Source organism: Scyliorhinus torazame, chromosome 19 (assembly GCF_047496885.1).
Source record: "Scyliorhinus torazame isolate Kashiwa2021f chromosome 19, sScyTor2.1, whole genome shotgun sequence".
Classification (NCBI taxonomy): Eukaryota; Metazoa; Chordata; class Chondrichthyes; order Carcharhiniformes; family Scyliorhinidae; genus Scyliorhinus; species Scyliorhinus torazame.
The window spans coordinates 131,261,870-131,281,206 of record NC_092725.1 but is presented as its reverse complement, the minus strand read 5'-3'; positions in this window follow the sequence as shown (position 1 = coordinate 131,281,206).

The window sequence follows — 19,337 nt, the reverse complement described above, 5'->3', positions numbered from 1 at the left end:
CTTGTGAGTCAGATCTCATAGCGACTACCAGTTACGGAACTCAGAGCAACAAACCAAATTAAGATGCAAGTGAATGAGAGCAGTGCGAACAGGTTTCACTTGAGCTTTACAACTCACTTACACAGCCACGCCGATGAGTGCACGAGCAAATGCTGGATGCTGGAAATCTGAAATGAAGGCAGAAAGTGCCGGAAATACTCAGCAGGCCTGGCAGCAGCTGTGGAGAGAGAAACAGAGCTCGTGTTTCAGGTTGATGACTTTTCACCACAGCCTACAAGTGTTCTCACAAAACGCAGAATATGGCCTCTTTCTTTCCCACGACACAGTGGGTCTACTTTGCATCCAAGGTAAGTAATCATCCTAAAAGCCTCTGATCAGGAATATCAGTTTGTAGTTTCGTGAAGCTGTTAATTAGCTTCAGAAAGTAAAACTCCAAGCTAAATTGTTTCCTGACATTGTCAGTAGCACACTATTGATTGGAATGTGTCATACCCCGACAATACATTTAACATTCATTCCTCCAGTATATTTTCTTTCAATTTCTCCTTCTTATGGTTTACATCTGTTGAACTCTGACGGATAAATTATATAACCTCTGAATTATATCTCCCCCTGGAGACTTTAAGTGCTTTGACAGTGCCGATGTGGTTTCATTACATGCCAACACAGGAGCCACCGGGTTGGCTCATCATACACGCACACAAGTTTCACTTGTGCGCTCAGGTCCAGGTTAAATACTGACAGGATTCTGGCCCGCAGTCACTGCATTGTGGCCTTAACTCCAGCTTCCTACCTTTGCCCCTCATTATCCTTGTCTGCCTTGTCAATCTATCTCACTCACCCTGTCATAATATACACCAGTATATCATGGTGCAGATACACATATAATGATGGACACACAGCAAGACCAATCAACACACACAACACCGCAGCCAATCACCAGTTAGAGCACATTCACAATAAAGACAGGGGGCATCAGAGTTCCCGCTCATTTGGGATACAGCCTCCTACAAGGACAGAGCTTACAGCTTACAGCACAGATCCTCACCATGTGCTGAGTGCATAGACTGGTTTGGACAGGCATAGGTCTTTAGTTTAATCTAACATCGTGTTAACCCACCGTGAAAGTATGTTCAACTGTTTCTAACCTAATAAAATAATGTTGCACTATTTTAAGTGTTGGTGGCCTGTATATGTTCCACGGATCCAAAGCACCCAACACATCATGATGCCAGGAGTTGAGGGATATTAGAACTTCTTAGACCTACCTGCAAGTGATCTGCCTTCCACCAGCATACAGTCATCCTGCAAAATGGACAGCGTCCGCCCACCGCCGCCGCTCCGCATCACCGGTAACCTCGGGGCCAACTGGAAGATATTCAAACAACGCTTCAGCTCTACCTTGAAGCCACGGGACCAGGAAGATGCCTCAGACACCAGGAAGATCGCTCTCTTCCTATCCGCGGCCGGGGAACATGCCATCCACATTTTCAATTCTCTCACCTTTGCTGATGATGAAGATAAATCAAAATTCAAGATGGTCCTCCTCAAGTTTGACAGTCACTGCGATATCGAGGTGAATGAAAGTTTCGAGCGCTGTGTATTCCAACAGCGTTTGCAGGGTAAGGATGAACCTTTCCAGTCCTTTCTCACCCACCTCCGCATCCTTGCGCAGTCCTGTAATTACGGGCCCACCACCGACTCCATGATACGCGACCAGATCGTTTTCGGTGTTCAGTCGGGCCCCCTACGCCAGCAGCTCCTCAAGGTGAAGCAGCTCACCCTAGCGACCGCCATCGAGACCTGCGTGCTACACGAACACGCCACTAATCGGTATTCCCACATCCAAGCGGTTGAAACGGCGCGGCAAGGTCCCCACGAGGCAGAACGGGCCCAAGCAATCGAGCAACTCCAGGGCTTCAGCCTGGGTGCGGGCGGCCATTTCGCGCACTTTTCGCAGACTCCCGTGCTTGTGCGCACCGAACGAGGGGACGTCGACGTCGACGAACGTACTGCACAGGCGCGCACCACGTACGGCCGCACTGTGCATGTGTGGTGGTGCAGCAAACGTACTGACGCTACAACGTGCGGCAACTGTGGCTCCGCCCATTTAAAGCGGCAATGCCCTGCCAAATCCCGACGATGACTGAGATGTGGCAAACTTGGCCACTATGCTGCTTTATGCAGATCAGCTCAGCCTGCCAATTCGTATCGCTCCAGCCAGCCCCGCAGGAATGTCCGGGCCATTCAACCCACGGTCACCGAGTCCGATGCAGACCTACTACCCGATATTGATACCGAGGACCCGAAGGCGCCTTTTCGAGTCGGTATCGTTACAAAAAACAGGGTGCCCCCGAAGCAAAGAATCCAGCCTCTATCGGTTTGCAGCATCGATCCGGACGATGAGTGGTGTGCCACCCTGACGGTCAACCGGTCCCAAATACGATTCCGCCTGGACACTGGTGCCTCCGCCAATCTCATTGCGCCTGACATCCAAAGCCTTTGTGTCAAACCAGCCATCATTCCATCAGCCTGCCAGCTATTGGATTATAATGGCAATGCCATTAATGCCAGCGGCTCGTGTCAACTTGAAGTGACGCACAGGTCACGCAAAGCCATCCTTCCCTTTGAAATCGTGGGCTCCTCGAAAGCCTCCCTGCTTGGCGCGCAGGCATGCAAGCTGTTGAACCTAGTTCAGAGAGTTCACTCTCTCTCTCCTGCTGATACGTCTGCCTTTCAGGACACCGACTTCAGGGCGCAGCTCGATGCCATTATCAACGAGTACCACGACGTCTTCGAGGGCATGGGCACGCTCCCATACACCTACAAGATTTTATTAAAACCGAATGCCACGCCTGTGGTGCACGCACCTCGCAGTGTCCCAGCACCCCTTAAGGACTGCCTCAAGCATCAGCTGCAGGACCTCCAGAACCGAGTGATTTCCAAAGTCACTGAAACGACCGACTGGGTCTGTTCCATGGTATGTGTAAAAAAGCCTTCCGGCGAATTGAGAATTTGCATTGGCTTTGAAAGCAGACCAAGGCAGGCCAGCAGCACGGTTCAATTCCCGTAACAGCCTCCCCGAACAGGCGCCGGAATGTGGCGACTAGGGGCTTTTCACAGTAACTTCATTGAAGCCTACTTGTGACAATAAGCGATTTTCATTTCATGAGGGAGCATTATCCAATTCCCAAGCGTGAAGAGATCACATGTGAGATGGCTCGCTCCAAACTCTTCATCAAACTCGACGCCTCAAAAGGATTCTGGCAAATCCAGCTCGATAAATCCAGCAGGAAACTATGCACATTTAATACCCCCTTTGGCAGATATTGTTACAACAGGATGCCGTTCGGGATCATATCTGCACCAGAAGTGTTCCATAGGATTATAGAACAAATGATGGAAGGCATTGAAGGTATTCGCGTCAATGTCGATGACATAATAATTTGGTCCACCACCCTGCAGGAGCATGTTAGTCGCCTCCAGCGCGTATTCAAACGTATACATGAGCATGGCCTCCACCTCAACAGGGCCAAATGCTCTTTTGGTCAGATGGAACTCAAGTTCCTCGGGGACAACATCTCCCCGAGTGTGCAGCCGGCTGCGGACAAGGTAGCTGCCATCACAGCTATGAAAACACCAAAGGACAAGAAGGTGGTCCTCCGATTTCTGGGCATGGTCAACTTTTTTAGGGAAGTTCATCCCTAACCTCGCCTCTCATACCACGGCTCTCAGGAACCTGATCAGGAAGACGACAGACTTCCAATGGCTCCCTGCCCACGAGTGCGAATGGAAAGAACTCAAAACAAAACTGACCACGGCCCCGGCCTTAGCTTTCTTTGATCCAGCAAAGGAGACCAAAATTTCGACCGATGCCAGTCAATCCGGCATCGGCGTTGCTCCTTCAACGTGATGAGGCCTCATCATGGGCCCCTGTTGCATATGCGTCACGTGCGATGACCCCCACGGAGCAGCACTACGCGCAGATAGAAAAGGAGTGCCTGCGCCTTCTGACCGGTGTGGTTAAGGTTCACGATTATGTCTACGGACTTCCTCAATTCACCGTCGAGACCGACCATCGCCCGCTGGTCAATATAATACAGAAAGGCTTGAACGATAAGACGCCTCACCTCCAGCGTATTCTTCTCAAGTTCCGGCAATATGACTTCCAGCTGGTATACACCCCAGGCAAAGACCTCATCATTGCTGATGCTCTCTCCAGGGCAGTCAACACTCCATGTGACCCAGCGGTATTTGTCTGCCAGGTTGACGCCCATGTGGCATTCGCGGCCTCCAATCTACCTGCCTCGGATGAACGCCTCGTCCAAATTCGCCGCGAGATGGCGGCTGACCCCTTGCTACAGCGTGTCATGCGCCACCTGACCGACGGGTGGCTCAAGGGCAATTGCCTCAGTTCTATAATGTCAGAGATGATCTGCCGATAGTAGACCGCATTGTCATCCCACATAGCATGCGCCAACTTGTCCTGGAACAACTACACGAGGGCCACCTTGGCGTGAAAAAGTGCCGCCGACGGGCCCGAGTGGCAGTGTACTGGCCCGGCATTAATGAGGACATAGCCAACACAGTGCTCAATTGCCCCACTTGTCAGCGCTTCCAGCCGGCCCAACCACGTGAGACCCTGCAGCCCCATGAGTTGGTCACGTCACCATGGACCAAGGTGGGTATCGACCTGTTCCACGCGCTGGGTAGAGACTATGTCCTGATCGTGAACTACTTTTCGAATTACCCAGAGGTGATACGGTTGCACGACATCACCTCGTCTGCAGTCATTCGTGCATGTAAAGAAACCTTTGCTCGACACGGTATCCCGCTCACGGTTATGTCGAACAATGGCCCCTGCTTCGTCAGCCAGGAATGGTCCAACTTTGCCAGGCGGTACAATTTTGCCCATGTGACATCCAGTCCCCTGTATCCCCAATCCAATGGCAAAGCGGAGAAGGGAGTACATATAGTCAAACGGCTCCTATGCAAGGCTGCCGATGCTGGGTCCGATTTCTACCTTGCCTTGCTGGCCTATCACTCTGCCCTGCTGTCCACTGGCCCGTCGCCAGCCCAGTTACTCATGGGTCGAACCCTGAGGACAACGGTGCCGTCCATCCATGTCCCAGACCTCGACCACGTTCCGGTCCTTCGCCGGATGCAGCTGCCTCGTGCACGCCACAAGGCGGCTCATGACTCCCGTGCGGCTGATCTCCCTCCTCTGGCTCCAGATGACAACTTCCGCGTCCATCTTCCGGATGGGGGCTGGTCTGCAACCGCTGTTGTCCTTCGGCAGGTGGCCCCCCGCTCGTTCCTGGTTCGGCTACCGGATGGCTCTATTCTGCGCCGCAATCAACGCGCCCTTCGTCTCGTTCCACGCTCGCCATGTGATCCTCCAGTGTCACCTTGCCCTCCTGCTGACCCTGCCACGGACTATGCAGAGCTCCCTGACACTCTGCATCCCCCTGTCTCTGACGCAGTCCAGCCTGCTCCTGAACCGGCGGCTCTCGACCCATCCTTGAGGCGGTCAACCAGAATTCGTCGCCCACCTCTGAGACTTGATTTAAAAACTTTGCGGACTTAGAGACTCTCTGAATTGTTTTGTTGCTTTGTTTAATCCTTTCCCTGGTTTGTATATAGTGTTGATCTCGTTACTCTTGTTGCATTCTGCTTCTCTGCACCAGGCACCTTCCCATGTAAATAGCTTAGTTCTCATGTACGTAGTCCTGTAAATATGTCTTCGCACCCCACACGTAGTTAGGAACATTCTCACCACACATTATTTATTGCCAGACACATACATTCTTTTATAAAAGGGGGGCTGTTTAGCACAGGGCTAAATCGCTGGCTTTGAAAGCAGACCAAGGCAGACCAGCAGCACAGTTCAATTCCCGTAACAGCCTCCCCGAACAGGCGCCGGAATGTGGCGACTAGGGGCTTTTCACAGTAACTTCATTGAAGCCAACTTGTGACAATAAGCAATTTTCATTTTCATTTCATTCATGTCATAATATACACCAGTATATCATGGTGCAGATACACACACACTGATGGACACACAGCAAGACCAATCAACACACACAACACCGCAGCCAATCACCAGTTAGAGCACACTCACTATAAAGACAGGGGGCATCAGAGTTCCCGCTCATTTGGGTTACAACCTCCTACAAGGACAGAGCTTACAGCTTACAGCACAGATCCTCACCATGTGCTGAGTGCATAGACTGGTTAGGACAGGCATAGGTCTTTAGTTTAATCTAACATCGTGTTAACCCACAGTGAAAGTATGATCAACAGTTTCTAACTTAATAAAATAGTGTTGCACTATTTTAAGTGTTGGTGGCCTGTATGTGTTCCACGGATCCAGAGCACCCAACACATCACACCCTTAAATATATTCAATGACCCAGCCCCCACTGCTCGGAGGGGAAGAGAATTCCAGCCTTGAAGAGAAGAAATCCTTCCTCATCTCCATCTTAAATGGAAGACCCCATATTTTTAAACAGTTCTCCCACGAGAGGAAGCATCTACTGTCTACCCCGGTCAAACCCCTTCTGAATTATATACGTTTCAATGAGATCACCCCTCATTCTTCTAAACTGCAATGGCCATAGGCCCAACCCTTTCAACCTTCTTCAATAAGGCAAACCACTCACCAGGCACTATGCACAGAACTCTAGGTGTGACCTCACCTGTCCCTTGTATGGTTGAAGCAAGAATCCCCTATTTTAATGCTCCATCCCCCTAGCAACAAAGAGCAACATTCTATTTGCCTTCCTAATTCGAGTCATAGAGTCATACAGCTCAGAAAAGGTCCCTTCGCCCAACGGGTCTGCGCCAGCCAACAAGATCCACATAATTGCGTGCTGCACCTGCATGCTAATGTTTTGCGATTCATACTTTTCAAAAAATGTATTCACGGGATGTGGGCATCGCTGGCTGGGCCAGCATTTATTGCCCTTCCCTGCGGGCATTTCAGAGTCAACCACATTGCTGTGGATCTGGAGTCACGTGTAGGCCAGACCAGGTAAGGACGACGGATTTCCTTCCCTAAAGGACACTCGTGAACCAGATGGGTTTCACGACAATCGACAATGGTTTTCATGGTCACCTTTAGGCTTTTTATTCCAGATTTTTATTGAATTGAAATTTCACCATCTGCCACGGCAGGATTCGAACCCGCGTCCCCAGAGTATGACTCTGGGTCTCTGGATTACTAGTCCAACGACAGTACTACTATGCCACTGCCTACTTCAATCAAATCACCCCTCACTCTTCTAAACTCCAGTGGAAGCAAGCCCATTCATAGAATCATAGAATGATAGGATCTCTACAGTACAGAAGGAGGCCATTCGGTCCGTCGAGTCTGCACTGACCCTCTGAAAGAGCATCCAACCAGGGCCCACACACCCACCCTATCCCCGTAAGCCTACCTATCCTTTTTTGGACACTAAGGGGCAATTTAGCATGGCCAATCCACCTAACCTACACATGTTTGGACTGTGGGAGGTGTCTTGTTCTGTAGACTGGCCGGTATGAATGATAACTAGTTCTTGACTAGTTAAAGTAATTTATTATAAAACAATGCATGGTAAACATAACTGGAATAAATATATAACTAACTACTAACACTAACTAATGATTCTAGAGCTCCTGCAAAATATGTCTATCCATCAACACGACTTACTCCCAACTCCCCGAGGTACAGAGTCACATGGTAGGTTTACACTGCCACCTGCTGATCGGAGGTCATGTATGTTATTTTATACATAAGATTGCTTATGCACATCATGACATCCTCTTTCCGTTGGAAATGTAGTTACTTACATTCATGAGATAATTTTTGACAATTCAATATGATATGCATAAATTTTTACATCTTTAAACTACCTACAGTCCATCACAAATTCAGTTTCTCAGGTTTACATCTCAGCCTTGTTCATCTTCTGAGTGGCTGCTGAACTTGTGTAGTTACTTCATCTTCCTTTCTCGTTGTGGATGCTGCTTGTCGTTCTTCTTGTATTGGTGTTTCTTTATCTTGTGGAGTCTCTGTATGCTGAACTGCCTCTTCTTCAGCTGTCTTAGGATTGCTAACAACCTCTTGCGATAGCATTACAAAAGGTTGCAAAACCTTCGGCAGAGTTCTTCTGTTTCTCCTTAAGTTTCGCCATCACCCGTGATGGTAAGATACGGATTTGGAGCTGCTAGTCGCAGGACCTTCTCATACTTCGACCATCCATTCCCTTTGGAATCTTCCAGTCTGACTGTATCATCTGGCTGCAATGGTTGGAATCTCCTTGTGGAATTGTCCTCAAATCATCTTTGCCGCCTTTTTTGAAAGATTGGTTTCCTCTCTAATCTTGGAGTAGCGGTTTCTTTCGTCTGTTTGAACTGAAGCTTTCTGCCCCGTGTACAGTTTTTTTTTAGCTTCTGTGTACAGCTGTTCATTCCCCTGCATTGTGTGCAGTTTTTATATCATAGCTTCAATATCTGGGTTGATGCCCGGCCAATAGACTGAGTATTCGATTCTTGCACTTTTTTCTTCCCGTGTGCCCTTCAGGGATTTTATCAAGAATCGCCAGCCTTAATGATTGTGGAATGGTTCGCAGCAAAAATCCATTTGCATCACTCAATTCTGCCTTTTCATTGTAAAAACTTGAGCAGGAACCTGTGGGCCATCCCTCGTGGAGTTGTGCTATCACCTTTTGCAAGGCTGTGTCTTTGATGATTTCTTCCTTTATTTTGACACAAGCCATGGAGTTGACCCAGTCAGTAGGTTGTTTTATGCGCTTAATTACGCCTACGCCTAAAGCTGTCGGCCTTCTAGCTCAGCCTTCAATTTGTCTCTCAATGGAGCTGGTACACATCTCGCTGCGTGTATTACTGGCTTTAATTGGATTTTATACGTGTAAGGTAATGTGCCAAAGCCTTGAAATATCTCAGATAATTCCTTCAGTGTGGAATCTTCCGATGCATGTTGTCTGGTTGCCGTGGTATCTGCATTGTAAACCTCCTTTTCTAGCTGATGTTCCTCACACACTTTTAGTCCGAGTAGAGATTTGCGTTCCGCTGCTACAATTGAAAATTTTACAGTGCGAACTCTGTTTTTCACCTTTACATCGAGCTCGCATGCTCCTAACGTCGTAATTTAATTTCCGTTGCAGTCTCTTAATAATACTGCTTTGTTCATTACTTGCGGCTTAATTTTCAGCTCTTTTAAATCTGACGATGGGCCAAAATGGCCTAATTCTGCTCCTACACCTGGTGAACCTATGAAGTGCAAATAGAAAAGAATCTGCTTCCAGTGTCTCAGCTGCTTCTGTTTCTGTCGTGCTCCACAAAATAGTCTTTGCCACAGCTAAAAGGACACCTGGCATCGGAATTCTCTTCTCTTCGTCCTGAACTTGAATCCCTGGTTGATATCTCTATTGCGACAGCATTTGTGTTTTGGTTGCTGCTTGCACCAACCTGTTCATGCTGGTTTTCCCGGCTGACTAAAATATGGGAAATGCGACACTCGTGTCATTGTGCATATGCAAAAACTGCGACAGAAACATGTTCCGAGAAGTGCAGGTGTTCTGGAGTGACTTTAGCAGAGCCACGTACGATGCACCACACAACCTTGCTCATGTATAACCATCTCCAGTTTGCACGTTGATACACGATCAATTGTACAAAGACTCAGCTGGATACAACTGTGGATTTATTGCAGTAAGATGTGTGGCCTCCCACAGTAGCTGGTGAAATGGCTGCTGAATGGAGGACACGCATATTTATACTCCTCCTACTGGGCGGAGCCAGCAGGCAGGGGCTACCGGCGAACCAGTAGTACAGGTCCTACCTTACATCACCTGATACAGGTGCAACAGTGGTTTACCACACACGCATCACACAGCACAATTGTGGCGTCTGCGGAGGCAACCAAGGAACAGCACCAGTCAACCCTGCAAACTCTGACGCAGCCAGGTGAATACTGAATATCAGCACCGACTCTGGCAGTTGGCAGTTCCTCTGTAATCAATTGGATTTGGCCCCATTCGCCTCCTCTGAGCTGCTGCAATACTTCTAAACTCACGTTGGAAAATGTCAGCTGGCCCCCACAAAGAATAAACAAGAGGGCGCGCTGAATCCTGCTCACTTGAACATCCAAGCCACTGCTGACAGAACGTTTCTTCAGCCAACACGTTGAAATCGGATGTAAGTGAGGCAAAAATACCAAGTTCAGTAACGTTCTTTCGTTAATAGAACACACGTTGGAGGCGGTTGAGAGGAGGTTTACTAGATTGATACCAGATGGGTTTTCTTTTCATGGATTCATAGGATCATAGAATTTACAGGGCTGAAGGGGGCCATTCGGCCCATCGGGTCTGCACCGGCCCTTGGAAAGAGCAGCCCACTTAACCTCCAACCTATCCACGTAACCCAGTAACCCCACCTAACCTTTTTTTTTGGACACTAAGGGAAATGTATCATAGCCAATCCACCTAACCTGCACATCTTTGGACTGTGGGAGGAAACCGGAGCACCCGGAGGAAACCCATGCAGAAACGCGGAGAACATGCAGACCCCGTTCAGACAGTGACCCAAGCCGGGAATCGAACCTGGGACCCTGGCGCTGAGGATTGTGCGACTTTGGGACTCTGCCACAGAAGGCAGTGGAGGTGGGGGTCGGTGAATATTTTTTAAGGCGTGGGTAGATAGATTTTTGCTGGGCGAGGGAAGCAAAGGCCACACGGGGTAGATGGGAAATGTGGAACTCAACACAAATAGATCAGTCATGATCTGCTTGAATGATAGTACAGGGGCTAAACAGCCTACCTCTGCTCCTATTTCTATATTTGCATGTATAAGTTTCCTTCCATTGTAGGAGATAAATATTAATAACCTTTATTAGTGTCACAAGTAGGCTTACATTAACACTGCAATGAAGTCACTGTGAAAATCCCATAGTCACCACATTCCGGCGCCTGTTCGGGTACACGGAGGGAGAATTCCGAATGTCCATTCACCTAACAAGCATGTCCTTCAGGACTTGTGGGAGGAAACCGGAGCACCCGGAGGAAACCCACGCAGACACCGAGAGAACGTGCAGACTCCGCACAGACTGTGACTCAAGCTGGGAATCGAACCCGGGCCCCTGCCGTTGTGAAGCAACAGTGCTAACCACTGTGCTACCGGGCTGCAAGTGGGCAAATTTAATTTTTGTGTTATCAACGCTGTATTTCATGTGTGCGGCATGTATTAAAATGACAAGGTGACCCACTTGGGTTTCTGTCACTATTTTCCCCAATAGAATACCCACCTTCCCGTAAACTGGGACAATATTCAATTTCTCAATTGTAGAAAAGTAGCCAAACTCAGATTAATTGGAATTCAGGACATGGTTTCAGTGCTCATCGCTCGGAATAAGTCGTGGTCAAAACAAAAGCTTCGGCCTGTACTAATAGCTTCATTGTGGCTATGTCCCAACGATTGGCAGAATTTGCCGTGGGCAACATCCTGCGTTACGCTTTGTGGTTTGCTGCATAGAAGCAACTCACAACTTTCCCCTCTACCTCAGATCAATTAGCAACAGCAGAATAGGACTAATTCTGAGTAAGCGTCACATTTTTGTTCACAAGAATGAACAGCTTCAGAAGAGGAGTCGACCCCAACAATCATTTTTTAAATTAAAACAAAGCTCCAAAGAATAATCTCAACTCCGTTTTAAAAAAATCAGATTTGTAACGTTAAGGAATCTGAACGTTGTCCATATGTGGTTTGGTAATCTAGGGGAGCGAGTTTTATCGAGGGTATCACTTGTCTCCTGGTTGGTCATGGGAGCAGCTGGCTGCCTCAGGAAAAAAGCATCATAGCTGTTGTCAAGATAGCGAATATTCACCAGCATGATTTGCTGCATGTTGATAATGTGGAAAACCTTCATTGCGTCACCCTTATTACAAATAGGCAGTGCAGAGTGACACTTGTGCAATTGATGGCTCGCTGCACCATTGGAATTCCCATTAGACTTAGTAAAGGGAGATGCCTGCTCTTGCAGGATCACTCTTTGGGGTGGTACTTGGGCACAGTAGTTAGCACTGCTGCTTCACAGCTCCAAGGTCCCAGGTTCGATTCCGGCCTTGGGTGACCGCCTGTGTGGAATTTGCACGTTCTCCCTGTGTCTGCGTGGGTTTCTTCCGGGTGCTCCGGTTTCTTTCTGCAGTGCAAAGATGTGCAGGTTAAAATTGTCCCTTAGCGTCCAAAAGGGTTGGGTGGGGTTCTGAGGTTGCGGGGGTGGGGGCCGCGTGGGTGCTCTTTCAGAGGGTCGGTGCTGACATGATGGGCCGAATGGCCTCCTTCTGCATTGCAGGGATTTTATGATTCTCTGATGAGAGAGAAATCTATGAACTCCCCTCTCTCTCTGTACTGGGCCTCATCACCTCCCTGATGCATGGATGGACAGCAAATTGGGAAATATTAGCTCTATTTAAAAGATCTACTTGTATAGAGGTTGAAGGCAAAGGCAGTGCCATCTTGCCTTGCCATATGTCCTGTTGAAGGATGTGGCACAGTTCAGTGACCACCGCCTTGGCAAATCATTAGTGCCCCCCACAATGCTCCTGACTAAGGCGTCGGGAATGCAAGGGTCGCAGCGCAGAGCTCCAAGCTCTAGCTGCTGACACGGCCCAGAGCATTGCCGTCCTTCATGGTGGACGCAGCCCGCGTACCCAGCCCGCAAAAATAATCCCCCCCTTCAGCCGGCTCGCGTGCTCCGGATTGCCCCCCAAAACAGGGCCCGAGCCCCGAATAATGCACCCCTGCCCGCGGATCGGCCCTCCCCCGACTGTGGCGGCGCTGGACTGAGTCCTGCTGTTGAAAACTCACCACTATTCTTAGAAGTCCCCCTATAGCAAAAAGGGCCGACATTCTAAATGGTGAACAGGGATTCTCACTCTCCGACTCCGATGCAGGTTTCAGTGGGTGCTATTCAGCTCAAACCATGTTTTCAAGTTATCCCCCGGTATAACCCATACCTTCACCAAAGATTTAATCTACTTACCACTTAGTAGCATCGATCCTGGGTCCTGCATTGCTAAGTAAGTAAAGTAGACTTTGGAATAACCACTATTTCAGGTTAAATTAAGTTACTTTATTATTATATTTTTTCTTTTAAAAGCTGTAATTACTTTCTTTACAGAAAAGTAAAAAGATCTTGCTTCTGGATCCTTCTGGTTGGTTGAAGGGACCTTCAGGTCCAACTTGACAATCAATCTTCTTTTTAAAATCTGGTCTTCTTTGGATGTATTTGCTGGTTAGCTCGGTTGCTATGTCCTATCTTTCCCATGTACCGAGCTGTGAGAGCTGGCTCTGCTGGCTGTCTCTGAGCTGACTCTGCCTACTCTTTAAATTCTAGTCTTCCTTAGATGTATTAGCTATTTTAGCTCGGCTGCTTTGCCCTGTCCCTTTCTCATGGCCGAGCTGACTGTAATCTGACTCTGAGCTGCTTGCTACTTCTCTGTTTCTCCGCCTCTCACTGAGTTCTGGTTCTGGTAGTTCCTGCTCTGGTCTCTGGGTTTATATATATTTCTAACAGTTATTAAGTTTTTATGACTTTATTGTAAAGTAACTCTTATTTCACTTTGATTGTAAAAAGTATCTTTGATCTAAACTTTCTAATACAACTAAGTATTCATTTTGACATGACCTCACCCCTCAGACCTCTGATTACATTGTTTCCTCTGTGATGTTCAAAGTTCCTTTGTGATATTCAAAAATGCTTTGGTTTCAAGAGGCGTGAACTTTGGTTTGATTCCTGTCATTTCTATAGTTTTATTTTCCAATTGTGTCCTCAGCTCATAAGTTTGACTTTGATTTTGGCTTTGAATTATGTTTCTCGTAGTCTGATAGTCTCCAATTTTCTTTAATTTACTTGGTGTTAGCAGAATTTCACACCTAGAATTATCACCAAATTCAACTGAACCTCATCCTTGCCTTTCCAGCTGTTTACTAAGATAGTTAATTTCAACGAAGGTGTGAAACATTGCTTTTAGCTGTATGCTAAAAATCCACTGTTATAACTTCAAAGATTTACATTTATCACCTGACTCAACTGAAACTATCATCCATGCTTTTCCAGATGCTTACTAAGATAATTATTTTCAACGAAAGTGTGAACCATTGTTTTTACCTTCAAACAACAATCCTGTTTGTCTTGTTTGCTAAGCCTGCTTGACCAAGGATATCTGCATTTTACAATCCTGCTCTTTGCAGCTGCTGTTAACCCTTTGTGGGATCTTTCCCTGTATCCTCTCATGTTTCTCTCAGACCAGATATTGCCAGACTTCCATGTTTCAAATGACACATCTTTCCATATTTTCAATAACAGTCCGCAGCCGCAACGCTGAGTTCCCGACGGATGAGACCATGAGAGTCCGACGCCGTCGTGAACTTGGCCTGTCGGGGACGGAGCATCGCAGGGCGGGCCTCAGGCAATGGCTTGAGGCTGTGGATATGGCGTGCGGCGTACTCCTAGAGTGCCGCTTTTCAGGGGGCAGAGCATCGCGAAAGCGGCGCTGCCCCCGATTTCGTCCTCATCGGGGATTCTCCGCCCCGCCGCCGAACGTGATTTCGGAGTCGGGGATCTGAGAATCCAGCCCCTAGTGTCCCCCACGTTACCCTGGAGAAGGCGTAAGCCAAATTTTGTCTTTACAGCTTCCATAGTTCTGGAACCACTTGAGAGCCCAATTGCACGGCTGTTTTCTGTGAAAAGTAAAATTTCAAAGGTTATTTTTAAATTTCACCCAGGATTAAAAATGTGCAACTAAATGAATGAAGACCAATATCAGAAACACATTTCTGACAGCAGCTTGCAATTGGGCTGGTTAACTCCTACCTTGCAGTTGCTGTAAGAGGCCATGGTGATTTGATCTGATGGGCTTCAGTTAAAGGCATCCCCATCACTTCCTGCCGGCACCGCCATGAAGTGGGCCTTTCCTTGTCCACCCAATGGAACACTCTTGCTTCTCCTGGTCCCACAAAGGAAAACGTTAGATCTCTCTGAAGGGTATTGTTTGTCTGCAGCCCAGCGAGCATTGCCACCCCAGTTAAAACTGCTTTGGGATCTTACCAAAAGAAATAGCTCCTATTTGCATACATTTCTACAGAATCTGTGACCTTATATAGCATGTGTCATGGGCCAGGATTTAGAGAGCCCCAAAGTGTATCATGGAGTTCACCTGTCCCACAACTTTGAATAGATTGTGGTTATGGGGAGCACACGGCCCTACTCTGCAGGTGTGATGCAACAGAGATCTACAGTACTTTTAAATTAAAACAATGTTTATTTATGAAACCAGTTAACACTTTATAAACCCACAGTAAACATCTTAACAACTATCAACACCAATAAATCCCCCAAAGAATACAGTACTCTCTAAGTAACTCTTAATCTTTCCTTGCAACATCCATAAGACAAAAAACAACCCTCTTTACAGAAAGACATCAGGTTTAACTTCACTACTGAGAGCAGTCACCACTTTGAAATCACCAAATGAACATTCATAAGCTGGCAGAGATTCATACACATCTTGCTGTGATTGTAGCTTCTCCAAATCTAAAACGAAACGAAACACACCCTGTAGCAAACAGCCCAAAGCGAAAGTAAAAGCAGACAGACAGCCCAGCTCCACCCACACTCTGACATCACTGATAAACATCCATTTCTTAAAGGTACATGCACTACAGATATTTTTATAAACACCCATTTCTTAAAGGTACTCTCACATGACACATGTCTAGAAAAGAAACGGTTCATATAATATCGTAATTGACCACTAGATGGAGCTAGATGGTGAACTATATAAAGAACTGACACTCAGGCTTCTGGGACAGAAGGCTGGAGAGGAGGGCATTGGAGTAGTGAAAGAGATCGAAGCATAACTTTAGATAGAGTGGACTGACTAGTGTTAGTTGAATGTAAATTGTAGATTACTACATTATTATTTACTATAGGAGTAAGTGGTTGAACTTTAATACGTAGTGTCAATAAATGTTAGCTTTGTTAATGAACTTAGCTTCTGTGGTCTTTGTCAACACTACAACATCCATCCTGAGAACAAGAATCACAAAGAACACCACAAAATCCACCTGCTTTAGGTGAGCACCTCATCCATCTTTGTGACCCTGAAGGTTAGTATCATAGATGATTGGGATCCAACTGTGTAAATAACCTATTTATTTTTAAGTTGCTTATCTGTCTGGTTTCCACAGGTGGGGTTAAAGAAAATAAAAACAGAAAATTCTGGAAAACTGGCATCATCTACGGCGAGAGAAATGGAATTAATGTTTCGAGTCCAATATGTCTCTTTGCATTTTCTGTTTTTATTTCAGATTTCCAGCATTCACAGTATTTGCCTTTTATTTTAGGGTTATCGATGACCCGATCTAATTCAATGTAATTAAAATGAATTGGTAGAAATCCTTCAAGCCGCCTGCTTTATTATATTTAAACTTTAATACAAGGACAGTGGATGTGGAAATTTGAGACCTGCCTTTTTATATTTAACGATGTAGGCCGGCTCGGTAGCCCAGTGGTTAGCACTGTTGCTTCACAGCAGCAGGGTCCCCAGGTTCGATTCCCGGCCTGGGTCACTGTCTGTGCGGAGTCTGCATGTTCTCCCCGTGTGTGCGTGGGTTTCCTCCGGGTGCTCCGGTTTCCTCCCACACGTCCCGAAAGACGTGCTTGTTAGGTGAATTGGACATTCTGAATTCTCCCTCAGTGTACCCGAACAGGCGGCGGAATGTGGCGACTGGGGAATTTTCACAGTAACTTCATTGCAATTTTACTGTAAAGCTACTTGTGACAATAAAGATTATTTTAATTAACAATAATAAAAAGCCTTTACTCTGTAAACAGGTGTATAAAAAGGTGAGACCTTTGAATTGAACATTTCTACTATCGGCACATTCATTTTACTTGCCTAACTAGCAAATCATATTTTTAAAATCATAAAGCTGGTTGAATTTTTAAGAAATAAAAACTAGCTGAAACCAAAGGACAGACAGTTCCTGTCTCGTTACAAAGCAGTGCTAATTAAGTGAAGAAACAAAATCTGATTCCCTGTGCTCCAAAGTGAACGTCTGCAGTAACACTAGCTCCTCTTACAGTTTTGGGAATGTTCAATTCATTTTTAATTCTTTATGGGCTTGGAATGAACATTTTATCAATGTGCTTTCTGGTAAACAAACATGTTGAAAATCCAAAGAATTCACCAATGCTGCTCAATGAAGAAGCAATTAAAATCTGTAATTTCCAAATGGAGATTAATGAAAGCGATAAAGATTCCCTCATCTTGGGAGTGAAATTAGCCTTCGCCAGTTGTATAAAATTGGCAATTTCACACCATGCCCGATTTTCTTTCCTATTAACTTCAATTTCACTCATGTAGCCTTTTAAATTTACCATGTCTTAAATCTATAGATACTTGTTCACAAGTATCAAAATTATGAGAGGCATGGACAGATTGGATAGTCAGAAGTTTTTTTCCCAGGGTGGAAAAGTCAATTATTAGGGGACATAGGTTTAAGGTGTGAGGGGCAAAGTTTAGAGGAGATGTGCGAGGGAAGGGTTTTTTTTACACAGAAGGTGCCTGGAACTCGCTGCCGGAGGAGGTGGTGGAAGCAGGGACGATAGTGACATTTAAGGGGCATCTTGACAAGTACATGAATAGGATGGGAATAGAGGGATACGGACCCCGGAAGTGTAGAAGGTTTTAGGTTAGTCGGGCAGCATGGACGGCACGGGTTTGGAGGGCCGAAGGGCCTGTTCCTGTGCTGTACTTTTCTTTGTTCTTTGTTCTTTGTATGTATGTCCCTGTCAGGCAGGGAAGAGATGGTCGAGTGAGGGAACCATGGTTGACAAGAGAGGTTGAATGTCTTGTTAAGAGGAAAAAGGTGACTTATGTAAGGCTGAGGAAACAAGGTTCAGACAGGGCATTGGAGGGATACAAGATAGCCAGGAGGGAACTGAAGAAAGGGATTAGGAGAGCTAAGAGAGGGCATGAACAATCTTTGGCAGGTAGGATCAAGGAAAACCCCAAGGCCTTTTACACATATGTGAGAAATATGAGAATGACTAGAGCGAGGGTAGGTCCGATCAAGGACGGTAGCGGGAGATTGTGTATTGAGTCTGAAGAGATAGGAGAGGTCTTGAATGAGTACTTTTCTTCTGTATTTACAAATGAGAGGGGCGATATTGTTGGAGAGGACAGTGTGAAACAGATTGGTAAGCTCGAGGAAATACTTGTTAGGAAGGAAGATGTGTTGGGCATTTTGAAAAACTTGAGGATAGACAAGTCCCCCGGGCCTGACGGGATATATCCAAGGATTCTATGGGAAGCAAGAGATGAAATTGCAGAGCCGTTGGCAATTATCTTTTCGTCCTCACTGTCAACAGGGGTGGTACCAGGGGATTGGAGAGTGGCGAATGTCGTGCCCCTGTTCAAAAAAGGAACTAGGGATAACCCTGGGAATTACAGGCCAGTTAGTCTTACTTCGGTGGTAGGCAAAGTAATGGAAAGGGTACTGAAGGATAGGATTTCTGAGCATCTGGAAAGACACTGCTTGATTAGGGATAGTCAGCACGGATTTGTGAGGGGTAGGTCTTGCCTTACAAATCTTATTGAATTCTTTGAGGAGGTGACCAAGCATGTGGATGAAGGTAAAGCAGTGGATGTAGTGTACATGGATTTTAGTAAGGCATTTGATAAAGTTCCCCATGGTAGGCTTCTGCAGAAAGTAAGGAGGCATGGGATAGTGGGAAATTTGGCCAGTTGGATAACAAACTGGCTAACCGATAGAAGTCAAAGAGTGGTGGTGGATGGCAAATATTCAGCCTGGATCCCAGTTACCAGTGGTGTACCGCAGGGATCAGTTCTGGGTCCTTTGCTGTTTGTGATTTTCATTAATGACTTGGATGAGGGAGTTGAAGGGTGGGTCAGTAAATTTGCAGACGATACGAAGATTGGTGGAGTTGTGGATAGTAAGGAGGGCTGTTGTCGGCTGCAAAGAGACAAAGATAGGATGCAGAGCTGGGCTGAGAAGTGGCAGATGGAGTTTAACCCTGAAAAGTGTGAGGTTGTCCATTTTGGAAGGACAAATATGAATGCAGAATACAGGGTTAACGGTAGAGTTCTTGGCATTGTGGAGGAGCAGAGAGACCTTGGGGTCTATGTTCATACATCTTTGAAAGTTGCCACTCAAGTGGATAGAGCTGTGAAGAAGGCCTATGGTGTGCTCGCGTTCATTAACAGAGGGATTGAATTTAAGAGCCGTGAGGTGATGATGCAGCTGTA